General features: G+C 44.4%; 1 protein-coding gene across 1 annotated transcript in view; it reads left to right on the plus strand.

The window, feature by feature from the left end:
- Positions 1–2,436: 2,436 nt before the first annotated feature.
- The window catches only part of HECW2 (HECT, C2 and WW domain containing E3 ubiquitin protein ligase 2), a 364,266-nt gene continuing 347,344 nt past the window's right edge, over positions 2,437–19,358 (plus strand). The window contains exon 1 of the mRNA XM_072812656.1: positions 2,437–2,634. The gene's annotated coding sequence lies outside the window, so the exon portion shown is untranslated. The remainder of the gene's footprint in view (positions 2,635–19,358) is intronic.

Raw genomic sequence — 19,358 nt, forward strand, 5'->3', positions numbered from 1 at the left:
TTTTCATCAGTTCTGTGGAATCCTCTAGCAATCAGCAGATCTGCGGGAATAATGGGTCAGGGCTTTTTTATTACAGGTGGAAGTGGGTTTATTGCCACAGGGGTAGTGTTCATTCAGACATATTCACCTCCTAAGGCTCAAGAGACATCCTCCTCTCTCCCTCAGCTTTCCTTTCCTTGGAGTTGGCCTCCTTTGAGCGGTAGTACTTAGTATTATTGGTTTACTGGTTATCCTAGTTAAAAGGGCTTCTTTTCCTGAACTGATTCAGCAAAAGCCCCAGATGGCCTGCCCGGACCAACATACCCATCCTAGAACCGATTACTATGATCTGGAATATGAGGACTGGCCAGTTCCGGGGAGTGAGGATGGGAGGTGTCAGGATCCTGAACCGTAAGGACTCGGGGGCAAGGGGAGGGGTAATTTCCAAGGGAAAATATCCTTCCCGCTAATCAACAGAGAAGGAGCAGAGACGGGTAATACTGAAAGCACATTCTCAAAAATCTCAAAATAATGGATACCCATCATTTGGAGGGAGGGGGCAATGTTCGGGTTCTTCCTCCGTATGGCCATAATTGTTTAAAAATCAAGTAAATCTTTACCACCTCTGGGTAGATAACCATGCACAGGGGGGCAAGAGCCTTCCATTTCGGGTTTTTTTTTTTTTTCCTTTCTCCCCAAGTGGGACTGAGGCAGTGAAGATGCGCTAGAGAAGTAACTAGAAAACTGAAGGTTATTAACTGAGTAATTTTTAATTTAGTGCGCTCTTGAGGGCAAAGTGGCTCGGGCGCTCTCAACGATGCCGTTTACTTATTTACTTGATTTTTGGATTTTTAAAATTTATTCATTCATGAAAGACACAGAGAGGGGGGTGCAGTGCAGAGACCCAGGCAGAGGGGGAAGCAGGCTCCCTGCAGGGACTGGATCCCGGGACCCCGGGGTCACGCCTGGGCCAGGGGCAGGTGCTCAGCGGCTGGGCCCCCCCCCCCCCCCCGGTCCCCTCCACGCTCCCTCCTAAACGGCGGCCACGCCCCGTGCAGGTGACGGGGCTGTCCCCGCCTCGCCCTTGCGGTCGGGGCAACCGAGGCAGGACCCTGCCGCCCGCAGCCTCCCGGAGCCGGTAGGAGGAGCGCCGCCCGCCGGCCCCCGGGTCCCCTCCTTCGCGCCCCGCGCCTCCCGGAGCCCCGGCGGCCGCCGGCGTCGCAGGCGAGAGCGCCCGACCCGCCGCAGCCCCGGGATTCGCCCTCCGCGCGCCGCGCCCGCCCCGCTGTCGGCGCCCGCTCCGGAGGCGGAGGCGCCCGGGCCGAGGTGCAGGGCCCGCCGAGCGCCCCGCCGAGGTGCCGCCCATGCTGCGCGGGGAGCAGCGCGAGGGGCGCGGCCGGCGCCCGAGGTGAGGGGCGGGGGGCGCCGGGGGGGCCGGGCTGGCCGCAGCCTCCCCGGGTGCGCGCGTCCCCGCGGCCGCGGGCGCTGACTCGGCACAATCGGCGGGAGCGCTCGGGGCGCGCGGGGGGCGGAGGGCGAGGCCCGCACCGCGGCTCGGGGGCCTCCCCCCCTCCCCCTCCTCCTCCTCCTCCCCGCTCCCCTCGCGGCACCGACCCCCGGTTACTGTCCCCCCATCCCGGGCGCCGCAGGTCCCGGCGCGGGCCTCCCCCTCCCCCCCGCGCTGACCCCGGGTTAGTGCCCCCCCCCCCCCCCCCGGCACCGCAGGTCCCGGCCGCGGGGCCTCTTCCCTCCCTCCTCCTCCTCCCTCCCCGTCCCTCCTCCCCCGCCCCGCAGCGCCGAACCCCGGTTAGTGCCCCCGTCCCCCCCGGTCCCGCGGGGCCTCCCCTCCCCCCTCCTCCTCCCCCCCCCTGCAGCGCCGACCCCGGGTTAGTGCCCCCGTCCCCCCCGGTCCCGCGGGGCCCCCCCTCCCCCCCTCCCCCCTGCAGCGCCGACCCCGGGTTAGTGCCCCCGTCCCCCTCGGTCCCGCGGGGCCTCCCCGTCCCCCCCTCCTCCCTCCTCCCCCCTGCAGCGCCGACCCCCGGTTAGTGCCCCCCTCCCCCCTCCCCCCCCCCCCCAGGCGCCGCCGCAGGTCCCGGCCGCGGGGAGGCGGCTTTGTTCTCCGCGCCCGGCGCGGCCCCTCATCTGCGCTCCGGGCTCCCGCGCTCCCCGGGGCGGCCGGGCTGGCGGGGGCGTCGCTGCGGGGAGGGGCGCCCGGGCTCGGGGAGGGCCGCGGTCGGGGCGGCGCAGGCAGGCCGGGGGGAGGGGGGCGCGGCGGAGCCTCCCCGTCCCTGCGGGGCTCCCGGCTCCCGCTCTACGATGAGCAGCCTCGGGAGCGGCCGGAGGGGCCCGTTTCCTCGTGCTCGAGCGCGGGCTCCGGAGCCGAGGCCGGCAGCCGCCGCCCCCCCGGGGGCCGCCCCCGAAGTGCCCGCAGGGCCGCGCGCGCTCGCGCCTCCCGGGCCGGCCTCCGCGCTCCCTGCCCCGGGGTCCCGCCGCCTCGCGGTCCCGCCGCACGCGCACCTGCGGCCAGGTGTGACCCTCGGCTTCCCCTGCACCGCCGCTCTAGACCTTGGCTTCTGGAAGACCAGGACCTCCGTGCGACTCCTTGCCTCCCTCCTTTAGACCCGGTGAAATTGCATGTATGCGTCTGCCTCCCAGGTAGGATCTCATTGTATTATGTCCCCTGCTCCCCCAAGGGCTCATTTCTTCGTTGCCTAGAGAGAGACCTTCCCCCCTTCCCCCCTCCCAACCGATGGCTCCGTAGGTTCTGAGAGGTTATCTTTAAAATGACACAGTACCTATAAACAGAGAAGGATCACTTAGGGGGCTTGCTGTTGTCCTTAGTAAAGCCGGAGGCCCAATCTGCATGGGGATACTAGTAATGGTGTGAAAATCTGGAGCTTGCTAATCTGTTTGGTCATCAGAAGATTCCTGCAGGGATTGTTTATATAGTGTGGGAGACAGATGGCATCCCTAGCAGACTAGAGAAGCCGGGCATAAAGGGCCATTGTATTTTTCAGAAACTATCCACTTCACTGTTTGGAAGAGGGATAGGGTGGGTTGGGGGGCTGGGAGGGGGAGAGACATAATTTTGATCTCCCAAAGAAGACGTTATAACCTTACCCTCTGATCTCCTAACCAGTTAATCTCTTCTTTCTTTGGACATTTAAAAAGTCATCATTTAGGTGATTTGTTTTGATTATGGGTTTGGCATACTTTGGTCTCATTTGTGATTATGTGAAGCAGTTAAAACAGTTTTATTAGCAAAAACGTCTTTGAATTTAATGGGGAGAAGACAGTCGGAACTTTCTTAGCTCTTGTTCGTTTCAACACATGTCCGCTAGCTGGAAGGGCTTTTGTCCAGTCCGCTTGAATTCTTCCCCCGTCTCTATGACAGGTGATACCCTAACTTCTGGCCCTTGCCTCCAGACCCTCAGCTGTGGATAGTACTCGGCTTCTTAACCTAACACATTTGCTTTACCATTGCCTCCATCACAACATTGGGCAACCTTTGGCAGTGAATCTTTATGAATGACTGTGAATTCCGTGAAGAATCAGAGTCATTCTGAACATTTGCGATTAAGCCAGCTGGAGCTTTTCTGCTCCAACCACTATTATAGGCCCTTTATGTGTTATAGGTTGCAAAACTGCTCTTCCCTCTGTGATTGTGAGGGAAAATATCCCAGTGAATTAATATTCACCAGTCACAAGACAAGATTTAATGAAGAACTTGAGCAATGTTTGAACCCTCTGAACAGGAAGTATGGAATAAAAGCAAGCCTTGGCTCTGTTTAACTTGGGCAATGTGATCATGAGAGAAAAACATAGTTTCTTATTCTTTTCAAAGCCTTTTTCACCCCCGAGGGATCTCAGCAAAAGACAAACTAGAGTTGTTACCTGTAGTTGCGGACAGATGGCATAACCTTCTGGATGAAGGTATTTTGCAGGAGAGGTGGCTTTTGGGTTCTGTCCAGTTTCAGTGGGTGCCCTAGCATCAACGAAAGGATCTACCATTCAAAATGCTTGTTAAATCTGTGGCTGGGTCTGTGTACCCTCTCGCCAGGTCGCTGTCAGTCTTGTGAAGTGTTGCTGTAAGAGAAACACTTGACTCCAGGCCTGGGGCTTGCTAGGGGCCTGGCCTGGATCCACATTGAAGTGTGTTGCTTGTTTTCGTGGGTAAAAAAGGAACCAGTTTCACATGGTGTGTTGGATAGAGAATGGTGCAATAGAGTGAAAAGCTTTCTAGTTTCATTGTCAAAAGTCAGGCCTGGCCTGAAGGAGAGAGGACTATATTTGAAGTTTGGTTGACTTAACAGAGGCAAAGGTTGCTTCTTTACACACAGGATGTCTTTTGTAGGAGAATATGAATGAAGAATTAGAAGAGCAACCAACCTCCTAGTTTGTCTACAAGGGTCCCGGCTTATTCCTATTGACCTATGTTAGTTATCAAAAGCATCCCTTTTCACATGTAAAAGTGCTGTGATTTGGCTGATAAATTATATAGTCATCCTAGATGTTAAGGAATCCTCGCTTTTCTTCACTACCCTCTCCTGTTCTCAGATTTTGAGTCTTGCTTTATTTAATCTTTTATTCATTCTATGCAAGGATAAGAAAGGTTAAAAAAAAATTAAACCAAAAAATACACACAGAAAAAAGAAATAGCAAGGAAGATAGAAGGATGGGGTCATTGATTGCTTGTCATCTGTTTTTATACCTATCGGAAAGAGAGAGTTTTATCCTTAAGTTGTTAAGCGTCTACTAGGGCTCCAAGCCTGTGTTGTTATTGTCTTCAAGAATCAGAAGCATTACACTTGCCCATCTACCTAGGGGCTGACCCCAATTGGGAGAATTCCTGTGACTTGGGAGAAGCAAGCTTTGGACAAAACCTGTTTGCAGACCTGATGGATGCATGGCTCTTGCAGATGGGAATGCAAGTTTCAAGATTTAGTGTTTGGTCCAGTTTTGGGATATTTACCGAGAATTCAAAACACAAGTGTTGTTGTGAAGACGTGACTCAACACTCTTCTCGTTTCCAAAGCTCTCTGGGCCACAGGATAATAGAAGAACCTTTGTTCTCAATCTTGTCTTCTGACTGCAGTCTTGGGTCTCCGCTTTCCATATGGAGGGCTTACAGAGAAGAGCTTGGTGTGCTCAGTCACCATGTGAAAATTTGTATAGGGGTTTCAGGTTGTGTAGGTGACTGGTAGGGGTTTGGGTTCCAAAGCTAGATATTTGGAGCTTGGGGCATCTACTTCTGCAGTGGTTGTACTACTTTGCTGAAGAATCGCCTGTTTGAAATAGTTCACTTGCAGCACCGGCCAGTAGGTGTTACAATTAATGATGGTTGTCGCCTTTTCCGTACCCACTCCACTTAGATCCTCAGAACTGAGGTCAGCATGCCTGAATAGAAAGGAATTTATGTATCTCCTTTATAAGTTTTTCTTTTTTTTAAATTTTTTATTTATTTATGATAGTCACAGAGAGAGAGAGAGAGAGGCAGAGACATAGGCAGAGGGAGAAGCAGGCTCCATGCACTGGGAGCCTGACGTGGGATTCGATCCCGGGTCTCCAGGATCACGCCCTGGGCCAAAGGCAGGCGCTAAACCGCTGCGCCACCCAGGGATCCCATGTATCTCCTTTATAAGTAGGTAGAATGACTGTGTAATTCTTCTCTCCAGACAAGGTCACGTTTGTGAGAAAGAGGGAATAATAATAACTGGAAGGGGCACTGGATCAACAAGTGTAACTGTGACCGTCTCAGGAAAATGATGACGTACAGTCATCTTAGGTATGACCCAAGTCATTAGCTTTTATATGAAGAATAGCCACGGGATGGGAAAATGTCTTAATCTTCTTCTAGATTTGTTCAACATCTATGTTTATGTGCGTGCATGTGGATATGTGTACGTGGATATGTTTACACGAACACTGATCATATATCTATAGATACGTGTACTGTGGTTGAAATAAACCACACATGAACGCCTAGTTATTTGGAAAATTGTGGCCTTCATAATCTCTTTCATGGATTGACTTTAAAACTAAACTCTCTGCATCCAGCCTCTCTAAACTTTAAATCATCTCCTGGCCTTGTGTAGTTTGCATACTAATCAGTTAGCATAATTCTTGCTTAAAAACCTGTGAGAACTCTCATTTTCTGTTTAGTTCTCAAGGATCTGTAGACAGTTTGGTGGTTAGAAAGGAAAAGCAATGAAAAAATTTCATTCATTCTTTCAACTACTATTTATTGGGCACCTTTCACAAGTCAGTATCTGATCTAGATGCTGAGGATATACCAATGAATAAAACAAAAGAGCCCTACCCTTGTGAAGTTTTCATTATCTTGTGGTGGAGGGGTGAGGTGGAAGACAGACAATTAAAAAAAAATGAATGAGTAGATTATAAGGCATGCTAGGAGGAAGTACACACTTTGGAAGAAAGGGAAAGTCGAACAAGATAAATGTAGTTGAGTAGCCTTCATGGAGAAAAAGACCTTAACTTTAAGCCAGGACTTTGAGGCAGGTGAGAGAAGTTACTCATGCAGAAACTTGAGGGGGAGCGTTCAAGGTACAGGGAACAGCCAGTGTGAAAGCCTGAAGTGTGTTCAAAGATTAGCAAGAAGACCAGCATGATGGAGTGGGGTGACTCGGGGAGCTGGAAACGAGATCAGAAAGGTGGTATAAGAGTGGCAGAGTGGGACCTTGAGATGCAAGAGTAGTTACAATTGCAGCAGAAATCCCATTATATTAAAAAGTTGTATTTGTGCTATGAAGCCTGCACTGGTCAATATGGCTTATGTTTCACAAATACTGCACTTCATCTTGGTTAATAAACTTTTCGTGTCATTTGCTTATTGTTTGTTAAAATAGCATATTTTGGTGGTTGCTTCTCTCAAACTGTATCCCCATTTTGCAATAATAGATCAGTGGCTCAAGGGTGGTTCTTTGAAGTGTGAACATAGTAATGAAAATGCTACAGTTCAGAATGCCATCAACATACTTAGAGAACTCTATCCCACTGCAAATGTAAAATGTGAAATCTGTATGTGTAAAAACAAGGGAATCCGTGAGAGTGATGAAGTTGAAACGTGCGCATGGAAGTCTGATGAGGACTATCTTAAAACGGTTTTTTTCTTGGGTTTGCCATCCAGTCGATCCTAATTCCCCGTCATTGCCTGTTATGAAACTGTCCAATAGTGGCATGAAGCCATGGATGTTTTGGTGTCATTTTCAAACAAAGCACAGAGGCTTCTCTGTTATACTATTGAAGTTTTCCAGGACAAGCACACAATAATGCTTTCCATTACAAAATTAACATATTATATTGCTGATGGTAGGTAAGAGATTAAAAATACTCTAGTGGCATCACTAAAGGGCTCTTGTAGCAAAAGTAAGAATGAGTCATATTACTGAATAGACACTCGCAAAATTGGTCAGATAGCTAAAGACAAACATCGTCCTTAAAGAGAAACCAGAAGTTATTGAGAATTCCTTTGTCAAATGGCACGGTTGGCTGTTGCATAATAGCAGTGGAGTAGCGTGTGGAAGAGTGATTACTATCAAGTACATACCGGGAGATATTTCACTTTATGGTTGGATGAAACCACTGAGGTCATGCAGAGAATGAATCAGCTCTTGGCATGTGTTCAGGGAGGAGCGCTTGGTGATGCTTTGTTCATTTATCACTGAAAACTTGTGTATGAGAGAGGAGATTTTTCTTTTGGCTAACTGTTATTAATGAGACTGGAAAAGTTGCTCTGGGGGCAGGACTTACGGAGCACTCATTTCATGTTCGTATAAGAAGGTGATGGCTTCGTAAAGAAAAGAAGTCGTACCTAGAAGGCAGTCTGCGTGCTACTCCATTCACAGAGCAGATGTAGTGCCTTCTGATCTTGAGGAAATACTAAAAGAAAGAGCAAAAACTGGGTGCCACCAAATTGCAGCCCCTGAGTGTATGAGTGTGCTGTGCAAAGTGACAGGGAGTATTAAGACTACTTCTCCACGCTGACATATGCTGGCTTTTTAGAGGAAAGGCATTCACGTAATATTTCATCTGTGGAGTAAGAAAAATGTTTTTTCATTACACTGTTGAGAAACCAGTTCTCCTATATCAAGTGGCATGCCTCAGTAGTATGCTCTGCCCACAGTGAGCGATGTCAAGGACAGGAAGGGAAGGAGGAAGTGTTAATAAATAGAACGATCTGCCACGATCTTGGGACTAAGAAATTTTTTCATTAGACAAAGTTGGAGATCTGCATTGATGATAAAGGGTTAAGGAGGTTATATTTTTGGTAGTGGACAGTCCTTTAAAGGTTTTATTTTGACTTGTTTATTCATGAGAGACACACAGAGAGAGGCAGAGACATAGGCAGAGGGAGAAGCAGGCTCCCTGCCGGGAGCCTGATGTGGGATTTGAACCCAGGACGCCGGGATCACAACCTGAGCCAGAGGCAGATGCTTAATCCCTGAGCCATCGAGGCGTCCCTGGGCAGTCCTTTATATAATAACCATATTTTCTCTTGGTGGCCCTCTGAAAGAATAAGAGCACAAAGAAATAGGACTTAGAGCCACTGGTTTTGATGGAGAGACGGTATCAGCGTGTAGGTGGTTTTCAGAGCATGTAGGAAACCACGCTGGGAGGAACCTAGACCTTTAGAGTTTTGATTGAGATACTGGGTGGCAGGGAGTACAGGTAGAAAGAGGTGGAGCAGTCCAACAATTGACATGATCTTGTATATACTTTTGCCTTAGGCTTGGCTTCATTCCAGACAAAGGGACTTGATACAAGTTTTCAGGACGTGACATGTATTGCCCCCGACCAAACCTAGGAAAGATAAATGATCTCCGTGGTCTTGGATTCTCTTTGCATAGGCCTTCCTTCCTCCTTCCCTCTTGTCTTCCCTTTTTTCTTTTGTTCTTTCAGTCTTTTTTTAAAAAATATTTATTTATTTATTATTTATGACAGAAATAGAGAGAGAGAGAGGCAGAGACACAGGAGGAGGGAGAAGCAGGCTCCATGCCAGGAGCCTGACGTGGGACTCAATCCTGGGACTCCAGGATCGCGCCCTGGGCCAAAGGCAGGCGCTAAACCACTGAGCCACCCAGGGATCCTCTGTTCTTTCCGTCTTTAAGTTGGCATCTTTAAATTAGGAGAGACTTTGTGAGCTCTTCTCCTATATGTCCATGTTGTTGGGCAGATACGTGGGCTCGACGGCCAAGAGGGATGAGGGTGTGTGGAGAAGGCGTATGCTCCTTGCTTGGCTAGCCTACTCTAATGCATAGTGTCCAGTTATAGCACACATTTAAACTTGAACCCTGTTTCTTCAGTAAAGATCCATTTCCCATTTTTTGGAACGAAATTGAGTCTTTTTGTTTTGCCTAATAACTTTTACATTGATTACTGTTACTTGCTTCCATGACAGAAGCTATTCATGCATTATTTGTTGCACAGACACTGAGGGCTGTGTATGAGCCAGGCTCTGTGCTAAGTGAAAGGTATAAAAGAGGTTAATAATTAGAGCTGGCCCTGCCCAGATAAAACAGAGGACCCGGTAGGAAACTGGGAACAAGGATATGATAAACAAATATATAATTGCAAAGCAAATGTGGCACAAATGTTTACATCGGTTAAATCTGGGTGTTGGGATATGGGCTGCTATTGTATTAGCTTCTGAACTATATGAGCTTCTGAATATATATTTGAAATAAATCCTAAGTGAAAAAAAAATGAAAAAAAAATTTGGAAGTGTGGTGATTTTTTGAGGAGCGAGTCTTTGGTAGAACATGGAGTGTCACTCGGACTTGCTTTGGGCAGAGTAGTCCGGGAAGAGCAGAGCGCACCTCCTCCTCCTCGCTTGCCTGTGTGGGAGGGATGAGGACCCTTCGGATGGGGTTCAGAGAAGAGTCACGAAGATGGCTGATGGCACGGTTGAAAGTAAGACCTCTGAGAACAGTCCCGAAGAACCGGGGATGCTGAGCAGGGGGTGAAGTCTACCTGATGCAGCAACTTAGGCTATCTTTTCCGTACATTTATAGGGACTCTTACACCGCCACGTTCTGCTCAGTCATGTCCCATACTGAACAGCAGGCAAGGTGGGTTATTCAGCTTAGAAATATGTGTGAGAGGAAAAGTGAAATTTTGTTCTTCAACCAAGGAAAAATTGGCAGGGACCTGAGAGACAAACTAGCTCGGCCTTCCTGTGAAGACATAGCTCTCTCACGTTCTTAACAAGTGGTCAGCACGTTACTTTCTGTGCTTCCTCTAACTCAGGATGGGGCGGTGGGGAGGGGGCATTCACTCTGGTTTACTTCTGTTGAGCAGGTCTTCTTTCCATCCCATATGTACACCCCAGACTCCTCTTTCCCTCGGTACGTTTGCCAGAAGAAGCGCTTCCCACCTGGAATGCCTGCCAATTTGACTTACTCTTCCAGGTCCCGTATCTCCATTGCCTTTCTCTACACAACCTGCAAATAGTAGTTTTCCCATCTTATCTTCCTGAAGAGTGTGGCATTCCTAGAAGTGTCCGTAGTTTCCTCCTTCAGTGCAAGGGTGGGCAGAGTCAGTGTCATAATCTAGGTGGGGGTTAGAGGGAAGTGTCTGGTTTGACATCTTTCCCTCCAGATGCTGGTATGCCACCCTCTTGAGAATCACTATTTTATAGCAGCTAATATTTTCATCTTCTTAGCTTTATTTATTGTTATTGCTTAAACGTTTGTTTATTTTCATTTATTTTAAGTAGGCTCCACACCCAGGGTGGAGGCCAGCATGGGGCTTGAACTCATGACCCATGAGATCAAGAGTCAGATGCTCAACCAGTGGAGCCACCTAGGCGCCTCTCATCTTTGCTGTAGATGGTGTACTAGTTATTTTGTTTCCTATTGCCTTTTTTGCCAACGAGGTTTTAAGCACTCTAAGCATATGGAAACTTGGCCGGCATCTCTGTAATGCCCAGTATTGATCATGGAGTGAATATGCAGTCATCAATGCCTAATGGCCAAAGGACCACCTGTTTCTTTCTCAAGACCGTTACGGAAGGCTGTTACTTATATAAATCTGATATTAAGTTGGCGCAGATACTAAATAATTAACATTTTGTAGTTTTAAGATGGCAGAAAGCCAAGTGTTGGGGGTCTAATTCATTCAGATGTCATCTTAGAAACCTCCTTTATAAGACTTCTAACCTTCGCCATTCAAAGTGTAATCTACAGGTGATGCTGACGCTATCACCTGGAAGCTTCTTAAAATGGAGACTCTGAGGCCCCACATCAGACCTACTGAATCAGAATCTGCATTGTTAACAGGATCCCCAGCTGTGCTGTATTATGCACAGGAAAGTTTGGGAAACAACGTTTTAACCTCCCAGAATTCAGATATTTAGGAGGAGCATTTATTGTCAAAGTGAAGTAAGTCTGGAAAGGAAGATTCCTTGGTCTGTGGATGAGCTCCCCAGTGCTCTCTGCAGGGTGGCCTGATACTATCCTGCGTCATGCCGGAGCTTCCAGGCCAGAAGATGCCTCTGGAGGAGAGTCCTGGACTCCTTTAAGTGGGTGATACTCACGTGTCAGACGTGAAGGTGATTACAGGAATTTGAAGCAGTTGCTGGAGTGAGAAGCCAGGAGAGCTTGGCAGAGGCAGAAAAACATGGCCTACAACCTAAAACGGAAAATAATGGAAGATGTCTTACCTTTATAATAGGAAACCACTTCCGACGCTGTGGGCTTGGATTCATCCGAAACTCTGATGCCTCCAGAGCCAGCACGTCACAAATAAAACCAGCTGGATGTGCTGTGCGTGGAGACCTTGTGGTGATGAGGGTCATGGGGGCATCCGTCCTCCGAGGGGAAGGTGGGGTTGCGCTAGGCTCGCTCAGTTGTTGTCACGTGGGAATTTGAGTCCAGTATGGCCGCATCTTCACATTTTTCAAATGAAGCTAAAAATGTAAGTTTGTATGTAAAACATCTCTTGAGTGGTAATTAAAATGTTTTGAGAACAGCACAGGCCAAACAAAATTTATGTGCTGCCTGCATCTGTTTTACGACTCTTGTTCTGGAGCAACAGAACCTGTGAGACGGTATCCATGCCAGGCCTGTGCAGTGCGGGGCACCGAACACAGGCAGAGGTGATTTGGCCTTGATAGAGACCATTTTGGATCTTTATTAAGTTAAAAAAAAAAAAAAAAAAAGATGTAAAAGAAGGGAGCTGCATTTGTGTTGGTGACCTGAGCAAATATGTATCTGGAGAACCTCAGTAACTAATAGTATTTGAAGGAAAGAGTTGGGGGCCTAAAGGAATAAAACCTAGTTCCTGTGAAATCTGAAAGGGGATTGATTGGGATGAGGGTGAGGAAATGGAGACGTGGACATTTCTTGGCACACCCAAGCCGCCCAAGGGATCACACACTGCCACATGGCAGTCAGGGCCGGGAGGCAGGACTGCAACTGGACCCTCTCGTGCTGGGACAGAAGTGTGACTGGAGGCAGACCCCAAGTTAATTTTTCTTTGGTATCTGCCTGCTAATATTTCAATTTGTTGGAATTGGATTTTCCATTAAAGTTTGTCAGGGTAAAAATCAGCATCATATACATTTCGAAGGGGAAAACTAGGGGAAGGAATCAAAATTCTTTCCAAAGATCTATTATTGATAATGTCTCGTTTAAACTACGCTCCTCAAGGAGCAGGACTGTTTATTATTTATCTTCACATCCCGGCATCTGGCACAGTCTGAGTTATGAATATTGACTTGAAATGATTATAAGACAAGATATAATTTATTTATTCATGAGAGGCGGGGCGGGGGCACAGAGACACAGGCAGAGGGAGAAGCAGGCTCCGTGCAGGGAGCCCGACATGGTGGGACTTGATCCCGGGTCTCCAGGATTAGGCCCTGGGCCGAAGGCAGGTGCTAAACCGCTGAGCCACCCAGGCTACCCTATAATTTATTTTTTTATCTTGGAAAGTCATTCTATAGGTATCCGTTTTCCTCATCGAGTTTTAAAAAATGATAGCCTTATTGAGATATAATCCACATTCATGAAATTCGCCATTGTAAGTGTACAATTCAGTGAGTTTTAGTATATTTACAAAGTTGGGCAACCAGCACTACCATGTAATTTCAGAGCCTTTTCCTCACCCCCCCAAAAGAAGCCCAGTACCCATTAGCAGTTACTCTCCATGATCCCTCCCCCAGTTCCTGGCAACCACTCTTCCACATTCTGTCTTTATAGATTTGTCTATTCTAGATATTTCTTAAAAGTGGAATTATATGTAGTGTTTTGTGACTAGCATCTTTCACTTAGCCTAATGTTTTCAAGGTTTATTCGTGTTGTAGCACGTATCAGTACTTTGTTCTTTTTTATAGCCAAATAAAATTGTGTTGTATGGATAACCCACGTTTTGTTTATCCGTTCATCAGTTGATAGACATTTCAGATGTTCTCACTTTTTGGCTATTATGAATGATTCTGATATGAGCATCTGTGTAAAAGTTTTTATGTGGATATATTTTCATTTCTCTTGAGTATATACCTCAGAGTGTAAATGCTACATATGGTAACTCTTTATCATTTTGAGTATCTGCTACACATTTCATATTTAGTGCACCATTTTACATTTCAATCAACAATATATGAGGCTTCTAATTTCTCCATATCCTTTGGAACACTTGTTATTTTTTTCTTTTGGCTTCAACTATCCAAGCGGGTATTAAGTGATATCTCATTGTGGTTTTGATTTGCTTTTCCCTAATGACTAATGATGTTGAGTGTCTTTTTCTGTGCTTGTTGGCCATTTGTATATATTCTTTGGAGACCTGTCTATTCACATTCCTTGCTGATTTTTAAAATGGGTTTACTTTTGTGTTGTATGAATTCTTTTTATATTCTGGATCCTAGACCTTTATGAGATATATGTCTTGAAAATATTTTTCCTACTTTGTGGGTTATCTTTTTACTTTCTTGATACTATCATTTGAAGCACAATCATTTGTAATAGTAATAAAGTCCACTTATTTTTTTTGTTCATCCTTGTGCTTTTTGTGTCAGAACTATCCTTCTAATTGTTACATAAGCTGTGAAGAGTAGACTATTGATACCTCTAACTACTGTTGTCTTTCTCTCTTCAACTCTGTCAGTTTATACTTATGTGTTTTGCAGCCCTGTTCTTGGGTACATATATGTTTATAATTGTTATGTCTTTCTTTTGAATGGACTTTTATCATTACAAAATATCCTTCTTTCTCTCTAGTAACAATTTTTGTCTCTAAGCCCATTTTGTCTGGTATTAGTATTGCCAGTCCAACTCTTTATTTGCTCTTTGCATGGTGTATCTTTTTCCGTCCTTTTATTTTCATCTTTATCTCTGAATCTTAAGTGTCTCTTTTCGACAGCAAGTAGTTAGGTCACTTAAAAAATGTATTCCAGGGATCCCTGGGTGGCGCAGCAGTTTGGCGCCTGCCTTTGGCCCAGGGCGCGATCCTGGTGACCCGGGATCAAGTCCCACGTCGGGCTCCCGGTGCATGGAGCCTGCTTCTTCCTCTGCCTATGTCTCTGCCTCTCTCTCTCTCTCTGTGACTATCATAAATGAATAAAAATAAAAAAAAAAAGTATTCCACCAATCTCTGCTTTTTGATTAGTGTTTCGCTCCAGTGACTGGTGCGCTTAATTTATTTACATTTAATGTTAATTACTGCTAATAGTATGTCTACCTTTTTGCTCTTTGTCTTCTGTATACCTCAGATTTAAAAAATTTTTCAATTTCTCTATTACTGTCTTGCCTTGTGCTAAATACCTGTTTTCAGAGTGCTGTTTTAATTCCCCTGTTTCTTTTCTGGAGAGGATAATTTTCATAGGTTTTTATTCTGTCATTCCTGATAATATTGTTATATTTTTTGAGTTATATTCTTAATGTTTGCTGTAGAGATTATGGTAAACTTTTTAGTTTAAAACAATTCAGTTCAGATGGGTTTCAAAACTATGCAATAAATTTACTTCAGTATAGCTTCATTCCTTGCTTTATGTATTATGAAGCAAGGAATATTTTATAATTCCTTTTATAATTATTGTTTATGGATTAGTTTTTAAATCATAATAGGAAAGGCTTATAAAAATACACTTACACTGTCTTTTACATTTAACTATGTAGCTAGCTTTGCTGATTCTCCTTATGTCTTCTTGTAGATTAGAGTTCATGTTTGGTGTTTTTTCATTTCAGCCTCAAGGACTAACTTTAGTATTTCTTGAAGGACAGATTTGGTGGTGACAGAGTCTCTTAAGTTTTGTTTAAATAGGAATGTCTTTTTTTTTTTTTTTAAAGCAATGTTTTTTTTGTTTATTTTTTAATTTTTATTTATTTATGATAGTCAGAGAGAGAGAGACAGAGACAGAGACACAGGCAGAGGGAGAAGCAGGCTCCATGCACTGGGAGCCCGATGTGGGATTCGATCCCGGGTCTCCAGGATCGCGCCCTGGGCCAAAGGCAGGCACCAAACTGCTGCGCCACCCAGGGATCCCTAAATAGGAATGTCTTAATTCCTCCTTCACTTTTGAAGGATAATTTTGTTGGATGTTGAAGCCTTGTTTTGCCTTTTTTTTTTTTTAAAGATTTTATTTATTTATTAATGAGAGAGAGAGAGAGAGAGAGAGAGGCAGGCAGAGACACAGGCAGAGGGAAAAGCAGGCTCCATGCTGGGAGCCCGATGTGAGACCCCATCCCGGGACTCCAGGATCATGCCCTGGGCCAAAGGCAGGTGCTGAACTGCTGAGCCACCCAGGGATCTCCAGCCACCCAGGGATCCCCTTGTTTTGCCTTTTTAACTGCTTTGAATGTGTTGTCCCACTGCCCCTAGTCTTTGTAGTGTCTGATGTGAAATCAGCTAGTAATGTTGTTGAGAATCCCTTTCATGTGATGAGATTTACCTGCTGCATTTCAGTTTCTGTTTTTTGACATTTTGACTATGATGTGTCTTGGTGAGGATTCTTTTCTGTTTATCCTACTTTGAGTTGTTGAGCTTCTTGGATGTATAGGTTAATGTTTTCCTCAAATGTGGGAAGTTTTTGATTTGGTCATTATTTGATTACATATTCCTTTGTCCCTTTCCTTTTATTCTGGAACTCCTTATATGCATGTATTGATACAATATTTGTTGTTTTATAAGTCTCTGAGGCTCTGTTAATTTTTCTTCATTCATTTTTGTTCCTAAGACTGGAATAATCTCAATTGATGTATCTTCAGGTTCACTGATTCTTTCTTCTGCCTATTCAGATTTGATGTTGAACAACTCTAGTGAATTTTCCATTTCAGGTATTGTACATTTCAACACCAGAATTTTTAAAAGGTTTATTTATTTAAGTAAACTGTACCTGCAATGAGGCGCTTGAACTCATGACCCTGAGATCAAGAGTCACATGCTCTACCAACTGAGCCAGCCAGGTGCCCCTCAACACCAGAATTTTTAATCTGTGTGTATTTGTTTTTTTAAATAATTTCCGTCTCTGTATTGATTTTCTCTCATGAAATATTGTTTTTATATTCTCCTTTAATTCTTTAGACATGGTTTCCTTTAATAATTTAAACATATTTATAATAGCATATTTAAATCTTTGTCTAGTATGACCCCTCTGGCTTTCTCAGGGACATGTCTTAATCTACTACATTATTTCCTGTGTGTGGACCATACTTTACTACTTTCTTGTGTGTGTATTGCAAGTTTTTGTTGGAAAGTGGACTGTTCAAATAATATCTCATGGTGACTCTGAAAATGAGATTTCTCTCTGTCCACAGGGTTTGGTGTTTTTGCTCTTTGTTGTTATTTGATTGTTTGCAGACTTTTCTGAATACATTCTGTAAAGTCTGCTTTTTTTTTTTTTTTTTTTTTTGTCACATGTGGTTACTGAAACTTCTGCTTATTTACGTTAGTGGTCAGCTAATGATTTGACAGAAATTTTCTTAAGTGCCTGGAATGAAGAAACCTTTCAGTATGTGCAGAGAAGTTCCAGGTGCATGTTGGGCTACACCTTCAACAATCAGCCATGCCATTGACAGCTCAGTGGTAGCCTTCAATTGCTGCAGGCACAGAGACTCAGTGTCAGCCAGAGGTGAAAGATTAGGGTCTTCTCAGGTACTTACTGTGTATGCATGTAGTGCTGCACATGTATGTGGCCTTCTAGATCCCAAGGAATGTCAAAGCTTTTCAAGTCCTTCTATGGACATCTCCTTCCTCAAATTTTTCCTTTTTTTTAGTTAGCTTCCCTGCACAACCCCCCCCCCCCCCACACACACACCCTGTATTAGTGCTTTAGGTGTTTTCAGTGTTAAACAATTGTTTTTAACAAATGCTGAGGGGCTAGAGTTTTTTCCCATTGAGTGATCTCTGAGTTAGGTCCAGTAAACACAAGTCCTGAGATGGGGCTTTTCCAGATATCTGCCAGTTCAAATAATGACAGTTCTCTGGGAGGGGGCCTTTTTAGGGAGCTCCAGTCCCATTTTGCCTTCTCAGGGACTGCTAGAGTGCTGTTTTTCTCAGTCCCCATGGCTGCAGGGATGCTGGGGACTGTGATGCTAGGGAGAGAGTGATGGAAATAGGGAAAATTAAAATCCCACAAAGCTCAGTGTTCTTATTGAGACTCAGCCATTTTTCATGATAAAATTATCATTGTAATGTTGTAAGCCTTTTGTTAATTTCCATAATTTTGAAAAAGTTGATATTGACAATTTTTGGTAGTACAGCTTTTATGCTTTTATGGAGGAGTAGATTTTGAGAGGTTCTTACTTGGCTATTCTGGAAGTGCTTCCCCCTCCTACTGAATTTTACCCCTGTCTGCTACAATGTGATGTTACATTTGATTGGTTTCTTTTTTCTCTTTCCTTAAATATTTTGAAAAATAATTTAATTTATATTATAATTAAAATTTATAATTTTTATTATCTCTTTCATCTCTGTTTTTTTCACCCCTTTTTACAAGTATATATATACCTGTAAAAAAAATATATGTGTGTGTGTATATATACACGTATATATACGTACATACATACATACAGGTATATATTTTTAAAATCTCTAAATTGAGGTAAAATACATATAAAAAATTTTGCCATCAGTTCACCATTTAAAATGTGCAACTTAGTACTTTTTAGGACATTTACGTTGTTGTGCAACGAATCTCCACAAGTTTTCATCTTGAAAAACTGAAAATCTCTACCCATTAGACAAAAACTCACCATTTTTCCTTCCCTGTAGTTCCTGAAACCATCGTTCTACTTTCTGTCTCTATGAATTTGACTACTGTAGGTATCTCATATAAGATATAGTATTTGTCTTTTTGTGACTGATTTATTTCATTTAGTATAAGGTTCTCAGCATTTATCCAGGTTGTACCATGGTTCAGAATTTCCTTTCTAAGGCTGAATAATATTCTGTTGTATGCATATACTACATTTTTTTAATCTGTTCATCCATCAATAGACATTTGTATTACTTCTGCCTTTTTGCTATTGTGAATATGGACATAGATATACACATATCTCTTTTAATTCTTTTTAGTATATTAATTTTTTTCTTTGCATGGCAGTATCTATAGAAATAACCAACTTGATAGTTTTCTTAAATAGGTTAGTACACATACGGAGTTTCTCAGATTTTGCTACATAATACATTCTTCATTAGACATAACTAAGTATTATTTTCTGATTCTTCCCAGACTTAGACGTTACCTCGCTGGTTCTTCCACTTTCAAGCTGGTAAAGTTTAAAAATTTTTAAATGACTTGAAGCCATGTCAGGGGTTAGGAAATAAATTACAAAATTAAATAGAATCCAACTTCCAATTCCTCATTTATTTATTTATTTTTTAAAAATTTTTATTTATTTATGATAGTCACAGAGAGAGAGGCGCAGAGACATAGGCAGAGGGAGAAGCAGGCTCCATACACCGGGAACCTGATGTGGGATTCGATCCCGGGTCTCCAGGATCGCGCCCTGGGCCAAAGGCAGGCGCCAAACCGCTGCGCCACCCAGGGATCCCTCAATTCCTCATTTAAACCTTCAGTTGCTATGTTTTAGTATTTTCTTTATGTATCTAAATAAAAAATAGTGTAGGAATAAGAATTCTTGTCATCCTTTTGAATAAGCAACCAACATGGCATTTCATGGTCTCAATTTTGTTGATTAATGAGGAGGTGTTTGGGGAAACATATTTAGGGATAGAAAGTAACAGGTTGAGTTATATCAATAGATGTGGCCATGCGTTCTTTGTACATTTGAGGAGCACACTCAAATCCCTGCACCAAGTAGGCAGGTAACATAAATCTGTGAAGCAAACTAGATGAGGACTCTGGTAAGCTGGACCTTACATGTGATTCCTAAAAGGAGAACTGTTACCAGCTCCTACCA

Source organism: Canis lupus, chromosome 36 (assembly GCF_048164855.1).
Source record: "Canis lupus baileyi chromosome 36, mCanLup2.hap1, whole genome shotgun sequence".
NCBI lineage: Eukaryota > Metazoa > Chordata > Mammalia > Carnivora > Canidae > Canis > Canis lupus.